This window comes from Balaenoptera physalus, assembly GCF_965194825.1.
Source record: "Balaenoptera physalus genome assembly, chromosome: 7".
NCBI classification, from domain to species: domain Eukaryota; kingdom Metazoa; phylum Chordata; class Mammalia; order Artiodactyla; family Balaenopteridae; genus Balaenoptera; species Balaenoptera physalus.
The window spans coordinates 32,653,095-32,674,189 of record NC_138886.1 but is presented as its reverse complement, the minus strand read 5'-3'; the positions used below and the strand labels follow the sequence as shown (position 1 = coordinate 32,674,189).

At 46.9% G+C, this 21,095-nt stretch overlaps 1 long non-coding RNA gene across 1 annotated transcript in view; it reads left to right on the top strand.

Moving 5' to 3' along the window:
- The first annotated feature begins 4,496 nt into the window (after window positions 1-4,496).
- LOC309663981 overlaps window positions 4,497-21,095 on the top strand; it is a 173,303-nt gene continuing 156,704 nt past the window's right edge. Inside the window, exon 1 of the long non-coding RNA XR_014265538.1 lies at window positions 4,497-20,450. This is a non-coding gene — a long non-coding RNA (uncharacterized lncRNA). The remainder of the gene's footprint in view (window positions 20,451-21,095) is intronic.

The window sequence follows — 21,095 nt, the reverse complement described above, 5'->3', positions numbered from 1 at the left end:
CTAGGGGTATTGGGACACTGTGAATGGCTTGATGTGACCACAACCACACAGGAGGTGAGGCTGAAGCGTAGGCCAGATTATGGAAGTAAGGCTTGGTGCGCCACATGCCGAGGGGTTTGGGTTCAAATCTGAAGGCACTGGGTAGGTACTGAATGGTTCCAAGCCTGGGTGTGACACTCCCAGTTCACTCATTTGTGGGGTCCTTCTCAAATTTAACCCAGAAGGGTTTCTTTCTCTCTAGAGCAGGGCTTTTTCTTTTTTTTTTTTTAAGTATCTTTACTGGAGTATAACTGCTTTACAGTGGGGTGTTAGTTTCTGCTGTATACCAAAGTGAATCAGCTATACATACAAATATATCCTCATATCTCCTCCCTCTTGCATCTCCTGCCTACCCTCCATATCCCACCCCTCTAGGTGGACACAAAGCACCCAGCTGATCTCCCTGTGCTATGTGGCTGCTTCCCACTAGCTATCTATTTTACATTTGGTAGTGTATATATGTCCATGCCACTCTCTCACTTCATCCCAGCTTACCCTTCCCACTCCCCGTGTCCTCAAGTCTATTCTCTACATCTGCGTCTTTATTCCTGTCCTGCCGCTGGTTCTTCAGAACCTTTTTTTTTTTTTTTTTAGATTCCATATGTATGTGTTAGCATATGGTATTTGTTTTTCTCTTTCTGACTTACTTCACTCTGTGTGACGGTCTCTAGGTCCATCCACCTCACTATAAATAACTCAATTTTGTTTCTTTTTATGGCTGAATAATATTCCATTGTATATATGTGCCACATCTTCTTTATCCATTCATCTGTCGATGGACACTTAGGTTGCTTCCATGTCCTGGCTATTGCAAATAGAGCTGCAGTGAACATTGTGGTACATGACTCTTTTTGAATTATGGTTTTCTCAGGGTATATGCCCAGTAGGGGGATTGCTGGGTCATATGGTAGTTCTATTTTTAGTTTTTTAAGGAACCTCCATACTGTTCTCCATAGTAGCTGTATCAGTTTACATTCCCACCAACAGTGCAAGAGGGTTCCCTTTTCTCCACACCCTCGCCAGCATTTATTATTTGTAGATGTTTGATGCTGGCCGTTCTGACCAGTGTGAGGTGATACCTCATTGTAGTTTTGATTTGCATTTCTCTAATGATTAGTGATGTTGAGCATTCTTTCATGTGTTTGTTGGCAATCTGCATATCTTCTTTGGAGAAATGTCTGTTTGGTCTTCTGCCCATTTTTGGATTGGGTTGTTTGTTTTTTTGATATTGAGCTGCATGACCTGCTTGTATATTTTGGAGATTAATCCTTTGTCAGTTGCTTCGTTTGCAAATATTTTCTCCCATTCTGAGGGTTGTCTTTTCGTCTTATTTATGGTTTCCTTTGCTGTGCAAAATCTTTTAAGTTTCATTAGGTCCCATTTGTTTATTTTTGTTCTTATTTCTATTTCTCTAGGAGGTGAGTCAAAAAAGGATCTTGCTGTGATTTATGTCATAGAGTGTTCTGCCTATGTTTTCCTCTAAGAGGTTTATAGTGTCTGGCCTTATATGTAGGTCTTTAATCCATCTTGAATTTATTTTTGTGTATGGTGTTAGGGAGTGTTCGAATTTCATTCTTTTACATGTAGCTGTCCAGTTTTTCCAGCACCACTTATTGAAGAGGCTGTCTTTTCTCCATTGTATATTCTTGCCTCCTTTATCAAAGATAAGGTGACCGTATGTGTGTGGGTTTACCTCTGGGCTTTCTATCCTGTTCCATTGATCTATATTTCTGTTTTTGTGCCAGTACCATACTGTCTTGATTACTGAAACTTTGTAGTATAGTCTGAAGTCAGGGAGCCTGATTCCTCCAGCTCCGTTTTTCTTTCTCAAGATTGCTTTGGCTATTTGGGGTCTTTTGTGTTTCCATACAAATTGTGAATTTTTTTGTTCTAGTTCTGTGAAAAATGCCATTGGTAGTTTGGTAGGGATTGCACTGAATCTGTAGATTGCTCTGGGTCATTTTCAGAATGCTGATTCTTCCAATCCAAGAACATGGTATATCTCTCCATCTGTTTATATCATCTTTAATTTCTTTCATCAGTGTCTTATAGTTTTCTGCATACAGGTCTTTTGTCTCCTTAGGTAGGTTTATTCCTAGGTATTTTATTCTTTTTGTCACAATGGTAAATGGGAATGTTTCCTTAATTTCTCTTTCAGAATTTTCATCATTGGTATATGGGAATGCAAGAGATTTCTGTGCATTAATTTTGTATCCTGCTACTTTACCAAATTCATTGATTAGCTCTAGTAGTTTTCTGGTAGCATCTTTAGGATTCTCCATGTATAGTATCATGTCATCTGCAAACAGTGACAGTTTTATGTCTTCTTTTCTGATTTGGATTCCTTTTATTTCTTTTTCTTCTCTGATTGCTGTGGCTAAAACTTCCAAAACTATGTTGAATAATATTGGTGAGAGTGGGCAACCTTGTCTTGTTCCTGATCTTAGTGGAAATGGTTTCAGTTTTTCACCATTGAGAACGATGTTTGCTGTGTGTTTGTCATATATGGCCTTTATTATGTTGAGGTAAGTTCCCTCTATGCCTACTTTCTGGAGGGTTTTTACTGTAAATGGGTGTTGAATTTTGTCGAAAGCTTTTTCTGCATCAGTTGAGATGATCATATGGTTTTTCTCCTTCAATTTGTTAATATGGTGTATCACATTGATTGATTTGTGTATATTGAATAATCCTTGCATTCCTGGGATAAACCCCACTGGATCATGGTGTATGATCCTTTTAATGTGCTGTTGCATTCTGTTTGCTAGTATTTTGTTGAGGATTTTTGCATCTATGTTCATCAGTGATATTGGCCTGTAGTTTTCTTTTTTTGTGACATCTTTGTCTGGTTTTAGTGTCAGGGTGATGGTGGCCTCGTAGAATGAGTTGGGGAGTGTTCCTCCCTCTGCAATATTTTGGAAGAGTTTGAGAAATATAGGTGTTAGCTCTTCTCTAAATGTTTGATAGAATTCGCCCGTGAAGCCATCTGGTCCTGGACTTTTGTTTGTTGGAAGATTTTTAATCACAGTTTCAATTTCAGTGCTTGTGATTGGTCTGTTTATATTTTCTATTTCTTCCTGGTTCAGTCTTAGAAGGTTGTGCTTTTCTAAGAATTTGTCCATTTCTTCCAGGTTGTCCATTTTATTGGCATATAGTTGCTTGTAGTAATCTCTCATGATCCTTTGTATTTCTGCAGTGTCAATTGTTACTTCTTTTTCATTTCTAATTCTATTGATTTGAGTCTTTCCCCTTTTTTTCTTGATGAATCTGGGTAATGGTTTATCAATTTTGTTTACCCTCTCAAAGAACCAGCTTTTATTTTTATTGATCTTTGCTATTGTTTCCTTCATTTCTTTTTCATTTATTTCTGATCTGATCTTTATGATTTCTTTCCTTCTGCTAACTTTGGTTTTTTTTGTTCTTCTTTCTCTAATTGCTTTAGGTGTAAGGTTAGGTTGTTTATTTGAGATGTTTCTTGTTTCTTGAGGTAGGACTGTATTGCTATAAACTTCCCTCTTAAAACTGCTTTTGCTGCATCCCATAGGTTTTGGGTTGTCGTGTTTTCACTGTCATTTGTTTCTAGGTATTTTTTGATTTCCTCTTTGATTTCTTCAGTGATCTCTTGGTTATTTAGTAGTGTATTGTTTAGCCTCCATGTGTTTGTATTTTTTACAGATTTTTTCCCTGTAATTGATATCTAGTCTCATAGTGTTGTGGTCGAAAAAGATTCTTGATACAGTTTCAATTTTCTTAAATTTTCCAAGGCTTGATTTGTGACCCAAGATATGATTTATCCTAGAGAATGTTCCATGAGCACTTGAGAAGAAAGTGTATTCTGTTTTTGGCTGGACTGTCCTATAAATATCAATTAAGTCCATCTTGTTTAATGTATCATTTAAAGCTTGTGTTTCCTTATTTATTTTCATTTTGGATGATCTGTCCATTGGTGAAAGTGGGGTGTTAAAGTCCCCTACTATGATTGTGTTACTGTCGATTTCCCCTTTTATGGCTGTTAGCATTTGCCTTATGTATTGAGGTGCTCCTATGTTGGGTGCATAAATATTTACAATTGTTATATCTTCTTCTTGGATTGATCCCTTGATCATTATGTAGTGTCCTTCTTTGTCTCTTGTAACATGGGACACTCTGCACTTCCTGGACTTGATTAACTATTTCCTTTCCCATATTAGGGAAGTTTTCAACTATAATCTCTTCTAATACTTTCTCAGTCCCTTTCTTTTTCTCTTCTTCTCCTAGGACCCCTGTAATTTGAATGTTGGTGTGTTTAATGTTGTCCCAGAGGTGTCTGAGACTTTCCTCAATTCTTTTCATTCTTTTTTCTTTATTCTGCTCTGTGGTAGTTTTTTCCACTATTTTATCTTCCAGGTCACTTATCCGTTCTTCTGCCTCAGTTATTCTTCTATTGATTCCTTCTAGAGAATTTTATTTTTTAATTTATTTATTTATATTTATTTTTGGCTGTGTTGGGTCTTCGTTTCTTTGCGAGGGCTTTCTCTAGTTGTGGCAAGCGGGGGCCACTCTTCATTGCGGTGCATGGGCCTCTCACTATCGCGGCCTCTCTTGTTGCGGAGCACAGGCTCCAGACGCGCAGGCTCAGTAGTTGTGGCTCACGGGCCTAGTTGCTCCATGGCATGTGGGATCTTCCCAGACCAGGGCTCGAACCCGTGTCCCCTGCATTAGCAGGCAGACTCTCAACCACTGCGCCACCAGGGAAGCCCCTAGAGAATTTTTAATTTCATTTATTGTGTTGTTCATCATTGTTTGTTTGCTCTTTGCTTCTTCTAGGTCCTTGTTAAACGTGTCTTGTATTTTCTCCATTCTATTTCCAAGATTTTGGATCATCTTTACTATCATTACTCTGAATTCTTTTTCAGGTAGACTGCCTATTTCCTCTTCATTTGTTTGGTCTGGTGGGTTTTTACCTTTCTCCTTCATCTGCTGTGTATTTCTCTGTCTTCTCACTTTGCTTAATTCACTGTGTTTGGGGTCTCCTTTTCTAAGGCTGCAGGTTCGTAGTTCCCATTGTTTTTGGTGTTTGCACCCGGTGGGTAAGGTTGGTTCAGTGGTTTGTGTAGGCTTCCTGGTGTAGGGGACTGGTGTCTGTGTTCTGGTGGATGAGGCTGGATCTTGTCTTTCTGGTGGGCAGGACCATGTCTGGTGGTGTGTTTTCGGGTGTCTGTGAAATTATTATGATTTTAGGCATCCTCTCTTAGAGCAGGGTTTCTTAACTGTGGCACTACTGACACTGGGGTGGATAAGCCTTTGTTATGGGCAGCTGTCCCGTGCCTTGTATGAGGTTCAGCAACATCATCCTGGCCTCTGCCCACTGGATGCCTGTAGCAGTCCCCCAGTTTTGACAACCAAAACTGTTTCCAGATGTTGTCCCTTGGGTGGAAAATCTGCTCTTGGTTGAGGACCACTCCTGTAGAGTTTTTTTCTTTCTTTTCCTTTTTTTTTTTTTTTTTTTTGAGTATAATGTATACACAGATGGCCCCTCCTGTATTTGCTCTCTTCTCTCCTTCTAAAGCCGGGCAACGTCTGGCTTCCAGCCTTTCCACAAGGTACACGGATGTATGGTGTCCTTGGCTCCCCACACAGCCTCATCTTAGCACCTATGGCTGCAGCTCCCTGCTCATGGGGGCTCTGGCTGGGCCTGGCTTCACGGAGCCAGCTGCCAACAGCTCTGTCTACCTCTGCACCAGGCCAGCAGGGTACCTAATCCCCTGTGGGGCACACCATGTGGTGCTGAGGAGACTCCTGGATGGGGTCCCACTGAGGTCGGCTGAGACCAGAACTGTCCAAGACTGTTGGCCCTGTACCCTCTGTCCCTCAGTCCCACTGTCTGCCAAGCTTAGAGCCTGGAGGGGTGAGTCAGCTCAGGAAGCCTGCCAGGGAGAGGGCACCAGGCTGGTGACAGAGGGCAGGTGGTGGCAGCTGGAGGCCATGTGACTGCTGGAGGCTGTGTGTGTCACAGGGCAGAGCTGGGCCGCTGGCTCATTCCTGGGCTCAATCTGAGAAGGCCTCACATGACTTCTCTGTGGGAGTATGTGTGTCAGGGGCGGGAGAGGAGACTGGAGGGAGGGGGAAGTGATTTTAGGATCCAGGCTGGAAATACAAAATACATTTATGAATCACAAGCAGATATTCATCACATGACCCCAGTGACTTTGCCAGTGCAGAAATCAGGCTTCGGGCACAAAAAACTGTATCTCACCCCCTGCTCTGTGCAGGCTGTGGTAGCCGAGAGGGACACTAGGAATGGAGGAGAAGGTGGGGGAGCCAGCCATGCGACCAGCCTCTGTCTCCCAAAGTGTCAGCAAAACCAGAGCACAAGGGATTCCCTGGTGGTGCAGTGGTTAAGAATCCGCCTGCCAATGCAGGGGACACAGGTTCAATCCCTGGTCCAGGAAGATCCCATATGCCACGGAGCAACTAAGCCCATGCGCCACAACTACTGAGACTGCGCTCTAGAGTCTGCGAGCCACAACTGCTGAAGTCTGCACACCTACAGCCCATGCTCCTAGAGCCCATGCTCCACAACAAAGAGAAGCCACTGCAGTGAGAAGCCTGCACACCGCAACGAAGAGTAGCCCCTGCTCGCCGCAATTAGAGAAAAGCCTGCGCACAGCAACGAAGACCCAATGCAGCCAAAGATAAATTTAAAAAACAAAAAACAAAAAAAACCCAGAGTACAAAACCAGCCCTCAATTCCAGTGCTTTCCATATGCTCATTTGTATGTTAATCTCACAACAGTCCATTTCCCAGTGAGAAAACAAAGGCCTGAAGAGGTTCCTCCAGCTTCCCTTTTCTTCCTTCCTTAGGGTTTTCAGGGTTTAATCTAGTTTTTGCTTTAATACTCCCACTGTCAGCTCCCTCTACCTCACCATGGCCCCAAACAGCACAAGCTGGCAGGTCCTCCTTGCTGATGGGACGAGGTGAGGGGTCCTGAAATCACTCTTAAGTCCAGGGGAGAGGCCTCCATACCCTGGGGCACAGAATCCCCAGCTGAAGGGGTCAGAAATGCAGGAGACCAGAGTCAGGCAAGTTCTAAGGCAGACAGGCTAGGAATGGGCCCAGTGAGGTTTCAGAATGCCCCGGAGGCTCCTTCCCTCAGGAATGAGAGGAAAGCCCCAGGGTTCCTCCAGCAGCCCCACCTCCCAGCCGCCAGTGGTCCAGAAGCTTTATTTAGTTGCACTGAAATCCCACAGACCTGGGTCAGGACTCCTAAGCCCATGTCCTCACTGTCCAAGAGGACAAAAGCTCGTGAGTGGGATCTGTCCCCTCTGGGAAGAGAGCCACCTACCTCGTGCTTGCTGAATGTTTCACCTCTAGGGTTATTACTTTCAGAATAACATTTAATATATTTAATGTCATTACATAAGCAAGGTATGTTCAGTGCAGAATATCTAGCAAGTCCAGTAAAGTATAAAGAGAGGAGATTAAAAATTCACCATCATCTCACCAATCAGAGTCAACCACTGCTCAAATTTTGTTATGTAGCTTTCTCATATATAAATTATAAAAAGTAAAACCAGAGTAATACTTTATATATATATTTTTAAAAATGATTGAGGCATAATATATATAGTAAAAGGCATAAATCTTAAGTTTATAGCTCAGGACATTTTTACATATGTAAAAATGTCTCATTTTTACACCCATGAGACCATCATTCAGATCAAGATATAGAACATCTCAGATCCCAGAAAACTCCCTTCTACCCTTTCTCGGTCAATAACTACGTTCACCTCCAAGATGTAGCTGGTATTCTGACTTTCATATTTCCAGATTAGATTTGCCTATTCTTGAGTATCACATAACTGGATTCCCACAGTATTTATTCTTTTGTGTTTGGCTTCACTCAGCCAATCTGTGGCATCTACTACACGGCCTGGCCTAGAAAGGGTACTTTGCGTTGGCACAGGAAAGTTCTGTTGGATGCATGTTGAGTGAATGAATGAGTGAGTGAGTGAATGAATGGATAGGCTTTGGTGATAGGGTGGTCTCCTGGTTTTCTGGTCACCATTTGGTGGTCCCTGTGGAGAAGGGAGAGCAGTCGGGTGGCTCGTGTCATAATCCAGGTGACAGCAGATGAACCTGAGCTAGGGAGGAGGCACTGGGGAGAGGGAGGAGGGTGCCTGTCTGCCTGGCACTCACAAGGGTTGGGTTGGTGCCCGTAAGCAGCAGAGCCCAGAGTATTTTTAGAAAGCCCATCAGAGCAGCCGCTTGACACGGTGGCAGCCTCGCTGTCAGTGTCCCATGGCTCGATGTGGAGCCCCCACCTGGATCCACCCGTGCTAGGAGCCCACTGCCCCGCTCTAAGCAGGTGGGACTCATGCTCAGCAGTGTCTTGGCGTGATGAACAAGCACAGAGTGAGGGGTCTGGAGTGTCTCTGGAGAGCACTCCACTGGGACACAAAAGCCCTTGGAGAAATGGGTGCTGTCATCCGGTACCCCAAGAAAGAGATGCATACTCTCTAGGATCAGAGTCATGGCAGAGCTTCCAGCCAATGTATCCCCTTTATTATTTAAAGTTCTCAAGGTTGAAAGGGACCCCTTTTCTGGCCCTTACCTCAGTTGGGGCTTGAGCCCCCTTTGACATTCTTTCTTACACAGGCTCAGTTCTCATACCTCCCTTTTTGCTTTTTCTGCAATCAACAGCCTAGGCCCAGCCAGCATCATCTCTCACCTGCCCTGCTCTAGCCACCTCCTTTCTCCCTCTGTTCTTGCTTCCTGTTATTCATTCTACTCTACAGCCAGGGGTCAGGTGCTCTCCACTGTTGTAGCCTTGACAAAGTGTCAGGACACAGTTGGAGGTAGAGCAATATTACTGGAGAGGGATGGAGCCATGGTCAGCAGGAGAGAGCTGCTGGGCCATGCCAGTGGAGGAGGAACCATGGAGAGAAGAGTGGGGAGACGCCCTGAGACCCTGCTTGGGCTAAGAGGTCTCAGGGGGTGGGACGGGGAGGCAGTGCTGGGATGACGTAGGTGGGCCTGAGACCAGGCAGGGTTTTATTATTTTATGAAGGTCCATTGCCCTTTATTCCTTTCCTTGGGCTTGTAATGGATGGGTTGTGGGAGATGAAGAGCAGGGGGAAGTGCTGGGTTTTGTTTTTTTTTTTCTGTATGACTGGAGAAATGGCTTTGGTAATGTAGGAAGTCAGTTCTCCATGAGTTCATGAGCTATTGGGGTAGAAGGCTGTCATGCTATTATATAAACTTCTAAATCAGACAAACAGGCCTTGGACAAGCTGTTAGAATGAGTGTTGATTATTGAGTGTTTGTGCAGCGTGTGACCTGGCGTGGGTTGCTAATGCTGTCCTGGAGACGGCGAAATTTCAGATCAGCAGCATTTTGGGGTTCCACTTGGAAAGAGTCCACCCTTCAGCTGACTGGCGCTGTCCTCCGCTGGGTGATTTAGTGGTCAGACTTGCTCAGTCAAGAGGGAGCAGCATCACGATAAGGCACCTGTGCCCATCTGCCAGTTTGGACGAAGAGCCAAATCACAGGGTCAGTAATGCCTCCTGGCCAGAGTACACGAGCCGAGCAGCTGTCCCTGACATGCTGGCCAGGAGGGGTCCTCTTACCAAGGCAGCCAGCTCACCACGGGGAGTGCGAGGTCTCCTACGGTCAGAAGGGTATGTGAGTGTCACGGCTACGGTCAGAGGGAGGCAGGAAGCCTGCTCTTGGCCCCTCACACAGATATGAATCCAGGAAGCTGGAAAGGAGGCCATTAAGGTCAGGATGGAGGATACTCCCAGCATCCCCTGCTGCCAGAGGGATGGGTCCGTGGTGCACTCAGGGACCGGTTGGGAGAAGAGGTAGAAGCTGAGCGTGTTGCAGTTAAATAATTCCTAGACTGCAGAGCATCTCTGAGCTTCATTTTCCTCTTTTGTAGAATGAGTAAAATAAGATGAGGGATGAAAAGTGCCCCATAAGTGGAATGATGTTATACGCATCTAAGGCATTATTTTCCCTAGGAAATTTTGTGTTTACTATTTTTGTCAGCAAGTTGGAGGAAGCTAGTGTATGCAGGCCTATCACATGTGTACAGAAAAATTCAGCTGGGAGGGATGGCTGAGACACAGGTAAGGGGGACCTCGGGTTGCAGGATCTGAAAAGCCTACACTACCCTGGTTTCTCTCCCCTGGGTGCCCTCTCTGCACGACCCTGGGAAAACGCAGTGGCCCTGAAGGAGCTGCATCCTTATGATGTGGCTGCTGCCTCTCTCTGAGGCAGGGTTTCTCCGTCTCAGCACTGTTGACACTGTGGACCAGATACGCTGGTCTATCTGGTTGAGGGGCCGCCCAGAGCATGAAGGATGGTTAGCAGTGTCCTTGGTCTCTACTCACTAGAGGCCAGTAGTGCTGCCCCTCCTCTCCTTGAGACAACCAAATGTCCCTGGGAGACAAAACTGCCCCTGGGTTGAAACCACCTTTCTAGCTTCATCCTTTGAACATCTCTGCCTGCATCATATGTGGCTTTGGTCGCATCGAAGTACAGGTGGCTCCTTTAAATAAACAAAGCTTTTTCACACCCTTCCTACACCTTTGCATACACAGATCCCTCCCTCCATCGTCCTTCCCCACTCCTGCCTTTGAAGCTTCATAAAATCTTGCTCATCTTTGAAAACTCATCTCAAGATATCCCTTCCTCGAGGACACCATCCCTGAGGCTCGTGGCCAGCTAGTGTATTCACAGGGCTCTTCTGGAGCCCTGGCTGCACGGATTTTAATTTTTTGCTTGCGATTCTATCTCACTGGACTATTAGCTTCTTGAGGGCAAATCCTGTATCTTGTTTATCTTTGCTCCCCAGTGCCCGGTACACAGCCTAGCATAGAGGTGGGCTCAGTAAATCCTAGTTGAGTAATATCATTTAATGAGTCACTACCAGCTGGTCACGGGATGTAAAATGCTCTAGTCCAAATGAGACCACTTTTCAGATCTTGATAAAGCAGAGTCTAGTACTCCATCCTCAGGCAGTACAGCAAATCTCATCTCTTATGCAGAGGAAAACCAACTTATTATTATTTTAACCTCCAGGATGCCAGAGAGGTGTAGGGGAGTTTCCTCCCGTGAAGAAATCTCTTTCAGACTCCGCCCTTGAGAAAACACTGGTGTGGCTGTAGTAGGTAGCGCTTCCTCTCTGAAAGACGATGAGTGAGGTCAGACGCTGACCCCAGCCAAACTTTCTGCTTGTGTTCCTTCCACGCAAGGGGCTCCAACCACATCTTTCTTCAATGCAAATATCATCCCTCCTGTCCCAGAGCAAAGCCCCACCCTGCAGCTTCCAGAACCCTTGGCTATGGGACTTTCTCCAGCTCTCCCCTATGCATTGTCAAAACAGAACAGACTGCGCAGAAGGAACACGTTTGGTGCTGAGACTGGAGCCAGGGCACTACGTGCAGATCCAGACAATCTGCTCCACTCCTCCCAAGGAGAGAGGAAAGGCTTTTATTACTTTCTGACAACCAAGTCAGCGATGGGAAAATCTCTGGGTGACCAAGGCTAAGCAAAGCAAGAGACACGCAACCTACACTGATGCACTTTGAAAAATAAAGAGCCTCTGGCTTTAAATACCCCAACTTCTTTGTGTGTGTGTGTGTGTGTGTGTGTGTGTGTGTGTGTGTGTGTGTGTGTGTGTGTTAGGGTGGTGGTGGTGATGCCAAAGCCGTCAAGTCCAACCTCCACCCAGAGCTTGAATTGCATCGATGGTCCCCTTCTCCACCTCCCTTGGACACCTTCAGTAACGTGGACCTCTCACTGTTAGATAGCTCTGTCTAGTAGGAAGCTTTTGGTCACTTTGATGGTTTACCCTTTTGTCCTAAGTCTAATTCTTTGCTCCGTTTGGAATTGGTCCAGTCCTTCTTCCCCAGGAAAGATTTTCAGAGGCAACGACTTTACTACGCAAATCTTTCCTTCTGGCTAACCAGACCCAGGTCTTTCAACTGTCTTTCCCGTGACACAGTTTTGAGTCTCCTCCCTTCCTGATCACCTTTTTCTTGTTGCCACAATAGGTAACACAATACTCCAGTTGTCTGTAGTCTCAGAGAATAAGTTATTTGGGACAGACAAGTTTCCCAGAGGGCTGAGGAGCTACCTCTTGAGCACCACACTTTTAAAAAGCATGATAGAAAGCATGCAGGATGCGGGTCCCTTTTAGCAAGCATATATCTCTACCAGTTCTCTTTCTGACATTTCTCATCACCTCCGACATCGTCTCACGATACTTCTCCCCACACACCTCCCTGAACCTCTTTGCACAACATCCTCCAACAAGACTGGACTTTCTGTGCCATCAGTGAAAGAATGAGGACCAACGAGAGGAAGGTGCAAGAGGTCAGATTACACATGGACATGAGAAGAACCTTCTAATGGCTGAGTAGTTCCACGAAGGGAAGAGGGGGCACCAGCTGGGAGTGAGCTCTCGGCCTCAAAGGTGTCAAGCAGAAGCACTTGGCGGGGGTGTTTTCGGGGTGGCTCCACTTGTACATCCGCTAAGGATTAGACTAGGTGCCTCAGAGTCTCCTCCAGCCCTGTGATTTTGTGGTTGTGGGCAAAGATTCCATGATGGGATTTTATGTGAATGAGGGCTCCTGGGTGTCCTTGTGACGGTTGTGAGAGAGGGAACAGAAAGCCAGTTCCTTCAGCCAAAGAGTTGTGGGGCTGGTGGCTGAGCACGTCTCAGCAGTAGTCTGTGGCTGAGTTGAGCCCCTCGAGAAGAGGAACCAGCATGCAGAGTGTGGTGATAGGCAAGAGGAAGGAGGGCATGACTCTGCCTCCTGTGTTTAGAGGACTTAAGGGACACAAGGTTTGAGTGTCCATGGGTCAGTCCCCCCCCACCCCCCTCAGGAGAGCAGTTGGTCCTCCAATTGGTCTGGGAGTGTTTGCAGTTCTGAAAAGTGTAGGAGTAGAGTCTGGGACATTGTCCTGGAACCATTTGCCAAATTCCTGGACACCAGAGTGGCCACTGGGCTTACTGTAAATGTTGGGATGTCAGTGTTTTCCCAGAATGCTGGAATCTCAGGTCTGGGAGAGACCTTGGCATCATTCCAGTCCAGCCCCTCAGGGGCTGGCACACCCTCCCAAGCCATCACCCAGCCTCTGCCAAACACCCCAGTGTTTGATTAAAGGAGATGATGGATGGAAATGATTGGCCGCTGGCAGGTAGATAAATGTCTCCCCTCTCTCCCATTCCTCCCTTTGCATGTTAGGAAGCGAGACAACTCACTCTACCTTGGGGTGGTTTTGCCATGAAATCTGTTTAGCTGGGTGCTTGGTGCCCTCATAGGACATTTTCTTATTAATCCCATGTTATTTGGGGAATCAGGTGTTATTTATTATGGTTGTTTATGATCAACACTACTATTAATAGCAACCTTGTGCCAGGCACTAGGTTGAGTACTTTATAAACTAAATACGAAGGTCAGGCTTATGAAAACTCCAAATCTCACTGGGTCACAGCTGGAAGGTCCCCAGATGTCATTTTCATCCAGTCTTCATGTTCCAGGGTAAAAATCCAAGCTCAGATATTAAGCTACCGACCCTAGCTCTGTCATGGATGGATCAAAGTCAGCTCCCTAAAAGAGGCTGTGGTCACAAGGCTTCCTGTCCGCCTGGTCTTCCTAAGGTTTCCAGGAAACCAGTCCTACAGGAATGCAGTTAGAGGCAGTGGCTTCCCCCAGGGTCACACAGAGACCCTCCTCAGAACCGCCCTGCCCATGCTGTGTCAGGAGGCTGGGCCGAAGAGGTATGTTCTGCAAAGTCCAGGGGAAATAGAAGGCCTTCTCTGGTCACTGTGGATGGCAGAGAAGCAGTGACAGTCTCAGGTCAGATTCCTCAGAAGCAGAAGCTGAGAAAGGGTATTAGGTATCATGGTTTATAGAGGGAAAAACCTGCAAGGGAGGGAGATGGAAGCAGGATAGGGAGGGGAAAGGAAAAAACACAGATGTGGTTGAGGGTAGGGCTACCAGATAAAATACAGAGCGTCCAGTTACATTTGAATTTTAGATAAACAGCAAGCAATTTTTTACTACAGGGATTTCTAAATATTGCATGAGACGTACTTATACTAAAAATGTGTGCTTTGTTGATCTGAAATGCGAATTTAACTGGATATCCTGTATTTTTATGTCCTAAATCTGGCGACCTAGTCTAGGCCAACCAATCAGCTCTGTTTGCCCCAAACTGAGAGACTACCTGGGACGTGAGATTTTCAGTGCCCTAAACTGTGGTCTCAGGTAAAGCCTAGCCTTGGCCTAATCCTTGCGGAGGGGGTAGAAGTGGGACTGACACTCTGGAGCCTAAAGCACTTGGTCAAGGTGTCCCCTTGAGAGAAGGGCAAGGCCCTTTCAGATCCCTGTTTTACTTAGTCATCCTTGTGCTGGCGGTAGTTGCGGGGGGCGGGGGGCAGTGTGGGGTGACCCCCTGGAGAGGCAGCTCCTGTTTCCTGAGGGCAATTCTCCTAAGAAAGGGGGCAGCTGTGAGTCCGTAACAGGCAAGCACGTCACACTCGTAGCATCTGAGGGGGGGTGTGCATAGGCCCTGCAAAGGGGGCCAGGGTGGGCACCACAGCGTCTCCTCCACCGTCTACAGGCCACCAGCTCAGAGGCTCTACTCCACCCCTTCAGGAGATCCCGTTGATCAATGGGGCAGCTCCTCTGTTCTGGGCTGGATGTACGGGAAATTCCAGTGCGGACTAGCTGGGATGTGCTGCTGCCATGTTCCCAAAGCTCTGTGAGAACCCAGAGGAGGGGCTTTCGTTATTATTCCTAACTGGGAGAAGGACCAGAACAGATTTCACATAAGGAGTACTATCTGTACCCGGCCTTGAAAGCTGGTGGGAATTTGGCCAGGGTGGGGAGGCGAGGTGGTGGTTGGAGGTGGAGGGGCATGTGTGGCCACGGCATAAAGGTCAAAGTCGTGGAGGTTGAGGTGTAGAGATACAGGACGCAAAGAGGACTCTCACCAAGTCCTCCAAGAACTGGTTACATGGGGCTTTAATTTCTTTTCCGCAAACTGGTCCCTAAGCCGGGGGAGCACAAGGCCTTGCCAAGGTTGTAGATTCTAGGGCAGCTTTTGCCTGAACGACAAAGCATCTGGTTCATGCAAAGGGCTGAAGGACTTATTTTCAGACCCAAGCTAATGCTTTGGAAAGTGCTGGCGGCCCTGCTGACTTGGGGATGCCCGGGCACCTGGGGAACGTCCCAGCTCCTGGCAGGGGAGGCCCCGCCACCCGGCCCTGGCCCAGATCCATGGGAAGACAAGCTTCCTTCTCACCTTTCCAGTATATCCTGAAACCAGAAGCCCCATGACACTGACTCCTCTGTCCCTGCTCTGGGATTTCAGCTCTGGCTGAGGCAGGATACCCACACTGCTGAGAAGCCTGAGAAGCTTCTGGGACAAAGGTGCAGGGAGGGTCAGCTGGGGAGAGCGATGGGACCCATCCCAGATCAGTGTCCCCATTTCTGGGCTGAACTCGGCCTAGCATTGTAGAGCTCAGTATCTGAGCCTTCCAGTGGCCCTGTGATTTTTTTGTCAGCCCTTTGCAGAGGGAAGCAGGGCTATTAAGCCCTTATTCGAACCACTTACTTGCTGGTGTGACCTTAAACATGTCACTTGGCCTTGTTGAGTCCTCCTTCACATCTTTACTAATGACAAAAACATCAGCACTAGCAACTAACATTCTTGTAGCTTTTGCCAGCTTTTGCAATAGCAGAGTCACATAAATTCTCCGATTTAATCTTCTTAGCAAATTGTGAAGTGGGTGAGTGGGCAAAGTGGCATTAGTATCTCCACTTTAAGGAAGAAGAAAGCAAATTAAATATAAGCAATGTAACTTGTCCTACTGTTATAGCCACAAGGCTCCTGGGATTAGGGCTCCTGACTCTAGGACACCAAATAGACAATAATCTCTTATCAGAGTCTCCAGGAAATGTCGGAGACAAGTCAGCAATTTAAAAGTCTTGATGATAGGGACCCAGGGGGCGTTTGGTTTCCATGAGTTTTCTGACACCTACAGAAGCTGGGCTAAGGAGGGCAGGGTGTCCTACAATTCTGTTTCTGCTGTAGTCTGATGTGAGTTCAAATCTCAGCACCCTTTGCTCTTAGAAATACAATAAAAATATGTCACTCTGAAGCCACAATCCAAATTGTTGGCAGAAATAAAATAAGATTTGACAACGTGGGGTTTCTCTTGGGACCCTTTAGGGAGGTCCCGGGAGCCTGGGGGCTGGTGTGCTTTTTAGATTCCAATGTGACTGTATCTCAGATCTGTTACTGCTCAGAATCTAAAGAAGCAGACCAAGTAAGTGCTGAGGCTTCGGAAGTTGGAAAGGTCTCCTCTAGTTCGGGTACGGGGCTGAGCAGGGGAGCAAAACCAGGGAAAGAAAATAGTAAAAACAGCGTTAATGAACACTGTTTATTTTTTCAGGGAGGTGAGAAGGAAGCAGTAGGGAAGGTGTGAGATTTGGGGCCAGCATGCAGTTTGTAGCCAGACACGTAGATTTCAGTCCCAGCATAGCCACTTACAAGCTAAGTGAATCTAGGCCAGTCACTCATCTCTCTAAATCTCACCTGTAATCTGGGTGCGGCAGGACTACCCCCTAGCGCAATTGTCAGGGTCCAGGTTTGCACAGTGCCTGTAGAGGGCTTGACCACATTGGGGACTTAATATGTGCTAATTCCACTGATTTCCCCACCTCTTCCCTTAAGTGGATCACTCACCTAGAAAGTATGAAACCCTCTTTCATCAAAATATACAAAAACTCTGTCTTAGAGAAGTCTGACAAAATTAACTTTTAAGCTGAAAAAAGGCTCTGCACAAACGATGAACCAATTGGCTTCTTTTCTTGTGACCTTGCTAGCCATGCTGCCCCAAGCACACGCGCGTGCGCACACATGCACGCACAGAATTGGAATGCCATGGAGAAGGAAGGCCAGGCTGTGACAGTCCCAGCATCCCACCCAGACTGTGGAGGCAGAACAGGCCCTTCCGGAGCCCCTTGGGATTGGGGTCTGTCCTTGCCCCCTGCCACAGACTGAGAACAGTCCACAGGCCTAGTGTCCACTGCCCACTCTGCCCTGTGAGGATGGCGCCTGGCACCCCCAGAAAAACTATGGAAACACAGCCTGCCAAAGACCTCTCATCCTGGTTTCCTCCTGGGAAAAGAAAGGAAGGAAACTGGAGAAAGAAAGATGAAATGAAAGCAAAATGATGGAAGGAAGAGGGAAGGTAAGAGACCTGGTACAAGTGTGAAATCAAAATAATAGACTCAGGCTGGTGAGATGCATGTGAACAGAGTGTGACGTGGGCATCCCCCACAAATAGACCTTCTGTTAAAAATAGCCTTTGTCTAAATGTGGAAAGAGTGTAAATATAGTAGCGGTTTCAGCTTACTACGAGCCGCCCCAGCTCCAAGTAACAGAGGCTTATTATAGGTTGCGTGCGTCAGCAGCAGGGGAGGAGGGAGGGCAGACAGACAAGCCCTGGGCTGTGGGTACAGTATCCACCGGCCGGCCAGGGTTCAGCCAGCCTCTGGTGAAGTGGGATGGCTGGATTGCCCTGAAATGCTCTCACAGAGCTCCGATGGGCAGAAAACGCTAGCCAAGCTGGGGAGGGAAGGAAAGAAGGAATCACGGTGCTGAAAAGGAACTGGGGAGGATTGTCTTAGAAATGCCGTTCATTCTCATCTGGAGTTTCACCAGGCAGTGTGTCCAGGAGGCTGCTTGCTCCTGGACACCGCAGGAAGTTTTCAAAGGAACCCCCTGGGATGACCAGGCTGTGGACAAACCAGTTTCCTCAGCCCTGAGTGCAGGGGACAAAACCCCTAGAAACCTGTGGAAAGTGCCAGAAAGGAGTTTGATGCAAGTCTTTAAAAAAAAAAAAAAAAAAGACTTTGGGTTTTTATCTCCATGTCTTGGGCATCACTTAGTAGGTATGTGGAGCATAGTGGTTGGATGACTGACTGTACAGCTGCGTGTGACTGAAGGTGCTGCTTTCCTGGGGTAGAACCAAGGGAAAGAGAACTGTTCTGTGGGAAGCTCATTGCTCTTCATTCTCTTGATTCAGGTGCCGAGGAGTGATTGCCCGTGTGGATGCTAAGACCTGCTCCTGGCTGCCTGTCTCATCTAACCTCTTAGGGGACCCTCATTATCCTCTTGATCTATCACTCTTTAACCCAGGTCATCTCTCCTCCCTGCTCAGCACATGTTTGTGCATATATCACATATACACACAGCCCAGCGTGCACACGCACACACACACACTCACACGCGCACACACACACACACACACACACACACACACACAGAGTTAGCAGTCTGAGACCCATTTCCAGCAAGAGCCCTTACACCCCTTGCTTCCTCTGGCGTCTTACTCCCTCTGTGTCCCTCTGTTTGCTCTGCTTTAGCCCTCTGGTGCTTCTTTTCATCCCTAACCTTGAGCTTGCCCCTTGGATGGAAGACACACCTGGCTCCTCCAGGTGGATCTTCAACTTCTTCTTCTCAGACACCATTGGGGCTTGCTCTCTGGCTCTGCCCCCTCTGGTTCTGCCAGCCTGGGTGACTACCCCACTGATTTAGCTCTTGCCCAGGACTGATGCCCTTATCATCTCTCACCTACACACTGGTACTGGTCCTACGCTTCCAGATTCTCCCCAATATCACCCAAACTGCCCTGAAAACCACCTTTCCAAGATGCAGGCCCAAGGGTGTCACTGCCCCACGCAAAATGCTGGCCATGGCTCCCCATGGCCTGTTGGACAAAGTCCACATCTTGGAAGGCGCTTACTTGACCCCCCTTTCATCTGCTTTTCCAGCGGTGCCTCCTGGTACTCTGCACCAAGCCGTCCATCCAAAGACTCTGGAGATGAGCTCTTGTCCACTGGGCACATTCCCCACTCGTGCCACCAGTCTGTTTCCTTAGGCTGAAATGATTCTCCTCCAAATCTTTGCACATGAAAATTCTACCCACTTCAAGGCTACAGCTCCAAAAGGCTGTACACCTCTTCTGGGAAGCCTTCCTGTATCTCTCCTCCTACAGCCACCACCTCCTTTTTCACTTCTACCCCAAATCTTAAGTCACTTTTATATACTTGGAAAATGAATCAAGAGGCCTTATCCCATGTCTGGGTGAGATGCCCTCCCATGTGCTCCAACAGAGCCTGTATGTTCCTTTCCCAGAACATTTATCACTCTGTGTTGGTTGTCTTTTTAACTGTTGGTCTCCCCCACTGGATTATGACACTCTAAGGGCAGGGTCTGGGAGGCCTTGTTCATGCCATATCCCCGGTGCCTAGCATGGTGCTTGGTTCCTTGCACCAATTGAAATGGGCCTCCAGGGCTCTCTACTTCTGCTATGGTCTAAATACTTGTGTCCCCCAAATTCATATGTTGAAAGCCTAATCCCCAGTGTGATGGTCTTTGGAGATAGAGCTTTTGGGAGGTAATTAGGTCATGAAGGTAAAGCCCACATGATGGGATTAGTGCCCTTATCAGAAGAGACAGGACAGAGCTTCCTCTCTCTGCTTTCACTCTCTGACACATGAGAACAAGCAAACCACGGAAGAAGATAGCAAACCAGGAAGAGGGCTTTCACCAGAATCCAACCATGCTGGCACCCTGATCTTGGACTACCATCCTCCAGAACTGTAAGAAATAATTATCTGTTGTTTAAGCCACTCAGTCTATGGTATTGGTTACGGCAACCCAAGTTGACAAAGACAACTTTACCTTTTACAGAGGCCCCTACTGCTTCCGAGCTCCTCTGCTATTTTCCACTGACCCTGCCACTGGCCCCTCATACAGGTATGAGGACCACCCAGATACAATCCTGAGATGATGGGCCTGGAGTCAGAAGAACTGGGTTGGAGTCTCAGCTCCACCTCTTAACTGTCTGCCATTGGGCAAGTCACTGTATCTCTCTGACCAGTTTCCTTAACTGTGAAAATGGGTAATAACACCACTCACTGCATGGGGTTGCTGTGAGGACTGAGAGACAGTGTGGGGCTGTAAGCATCTGACAGACTGTGCAGTGCTCTCCAAACATTGGGGCCTTCGTTACAGCCCTCACCCACTTACGACCGTGCTTTGGAAACCTGTTCAGATCTAGCCATGTTGACTCTAGCTGCCATTTGGGCTCATAAGGATGTCCTAGAAAGGACTTTTGCCACCTCTCTGCGTTAACAGCTCAAAATCTCCAGACACTTCTGATTGCCAGGACCCTTTTGAGCACACGATGGTTTTCTCCCTCAAAATCCTTAAAAAGAAAAAAGGCTTGAATGGCAATCAGGACTGGCAGAAGTTGGACTGTCATTGTGAACGGAGGAAGGAGGCTGCAAAAGGAGATGGGAAGAAAGTGGATATGCTGATAGCCAGGCTGGTGCTCTTCCAGGTAAGTCTACCTGCCCTGGCCCCAGGCGGCCCTCCTGGGGTTGGCTGGTCCTGCAGGCTCCCAGGATACAGCAGAACTAACAAATAGCATAGCGTGCAATACCAAGCACTGGGCAAATCATGGCTTCTACGCAGAGCGTTAAAGCGGTGGAAAGAGCCGGGCTGTAGATCCAGCAAAGCCCAGCTTCAGTCTCTGTTCTGCCCCCTTACAAACAGGGTAACTCAACCAAGTCTCCTAAACTCTTACAGCCTCAGTTCTTCATCTGTAAAATGAGGATCATTTTGATAAGAACCAAATTCAAATGTGATTGTTTATGGAAATCTCAAGCAGAGTACCTGTGCTCAATAAATGGTAATTGCGACTGATTTTAAATTGATTTCTCCAGACTAGTATTTCATACTGCCAGGAAACAAGCAAAGACAAATTCAGAAAACTAAAGTGTTGGAGTTGATTGTGTTTTTTTTAAAAATACCTCTCAATCAGGACAAAAAAACCTCCACAAAGCACTCTGAAAAACTTGCCATGGAAGCAAGGATTTGGAGGAAGGACAAGAAAAGGGACTCCTGTAGGATTGTGCTAGAAGAATCAGAGCCTCAAATTGCTTAGAATCTCTAAAATTTGTGCTGTAGCTTATTATATAGAAAT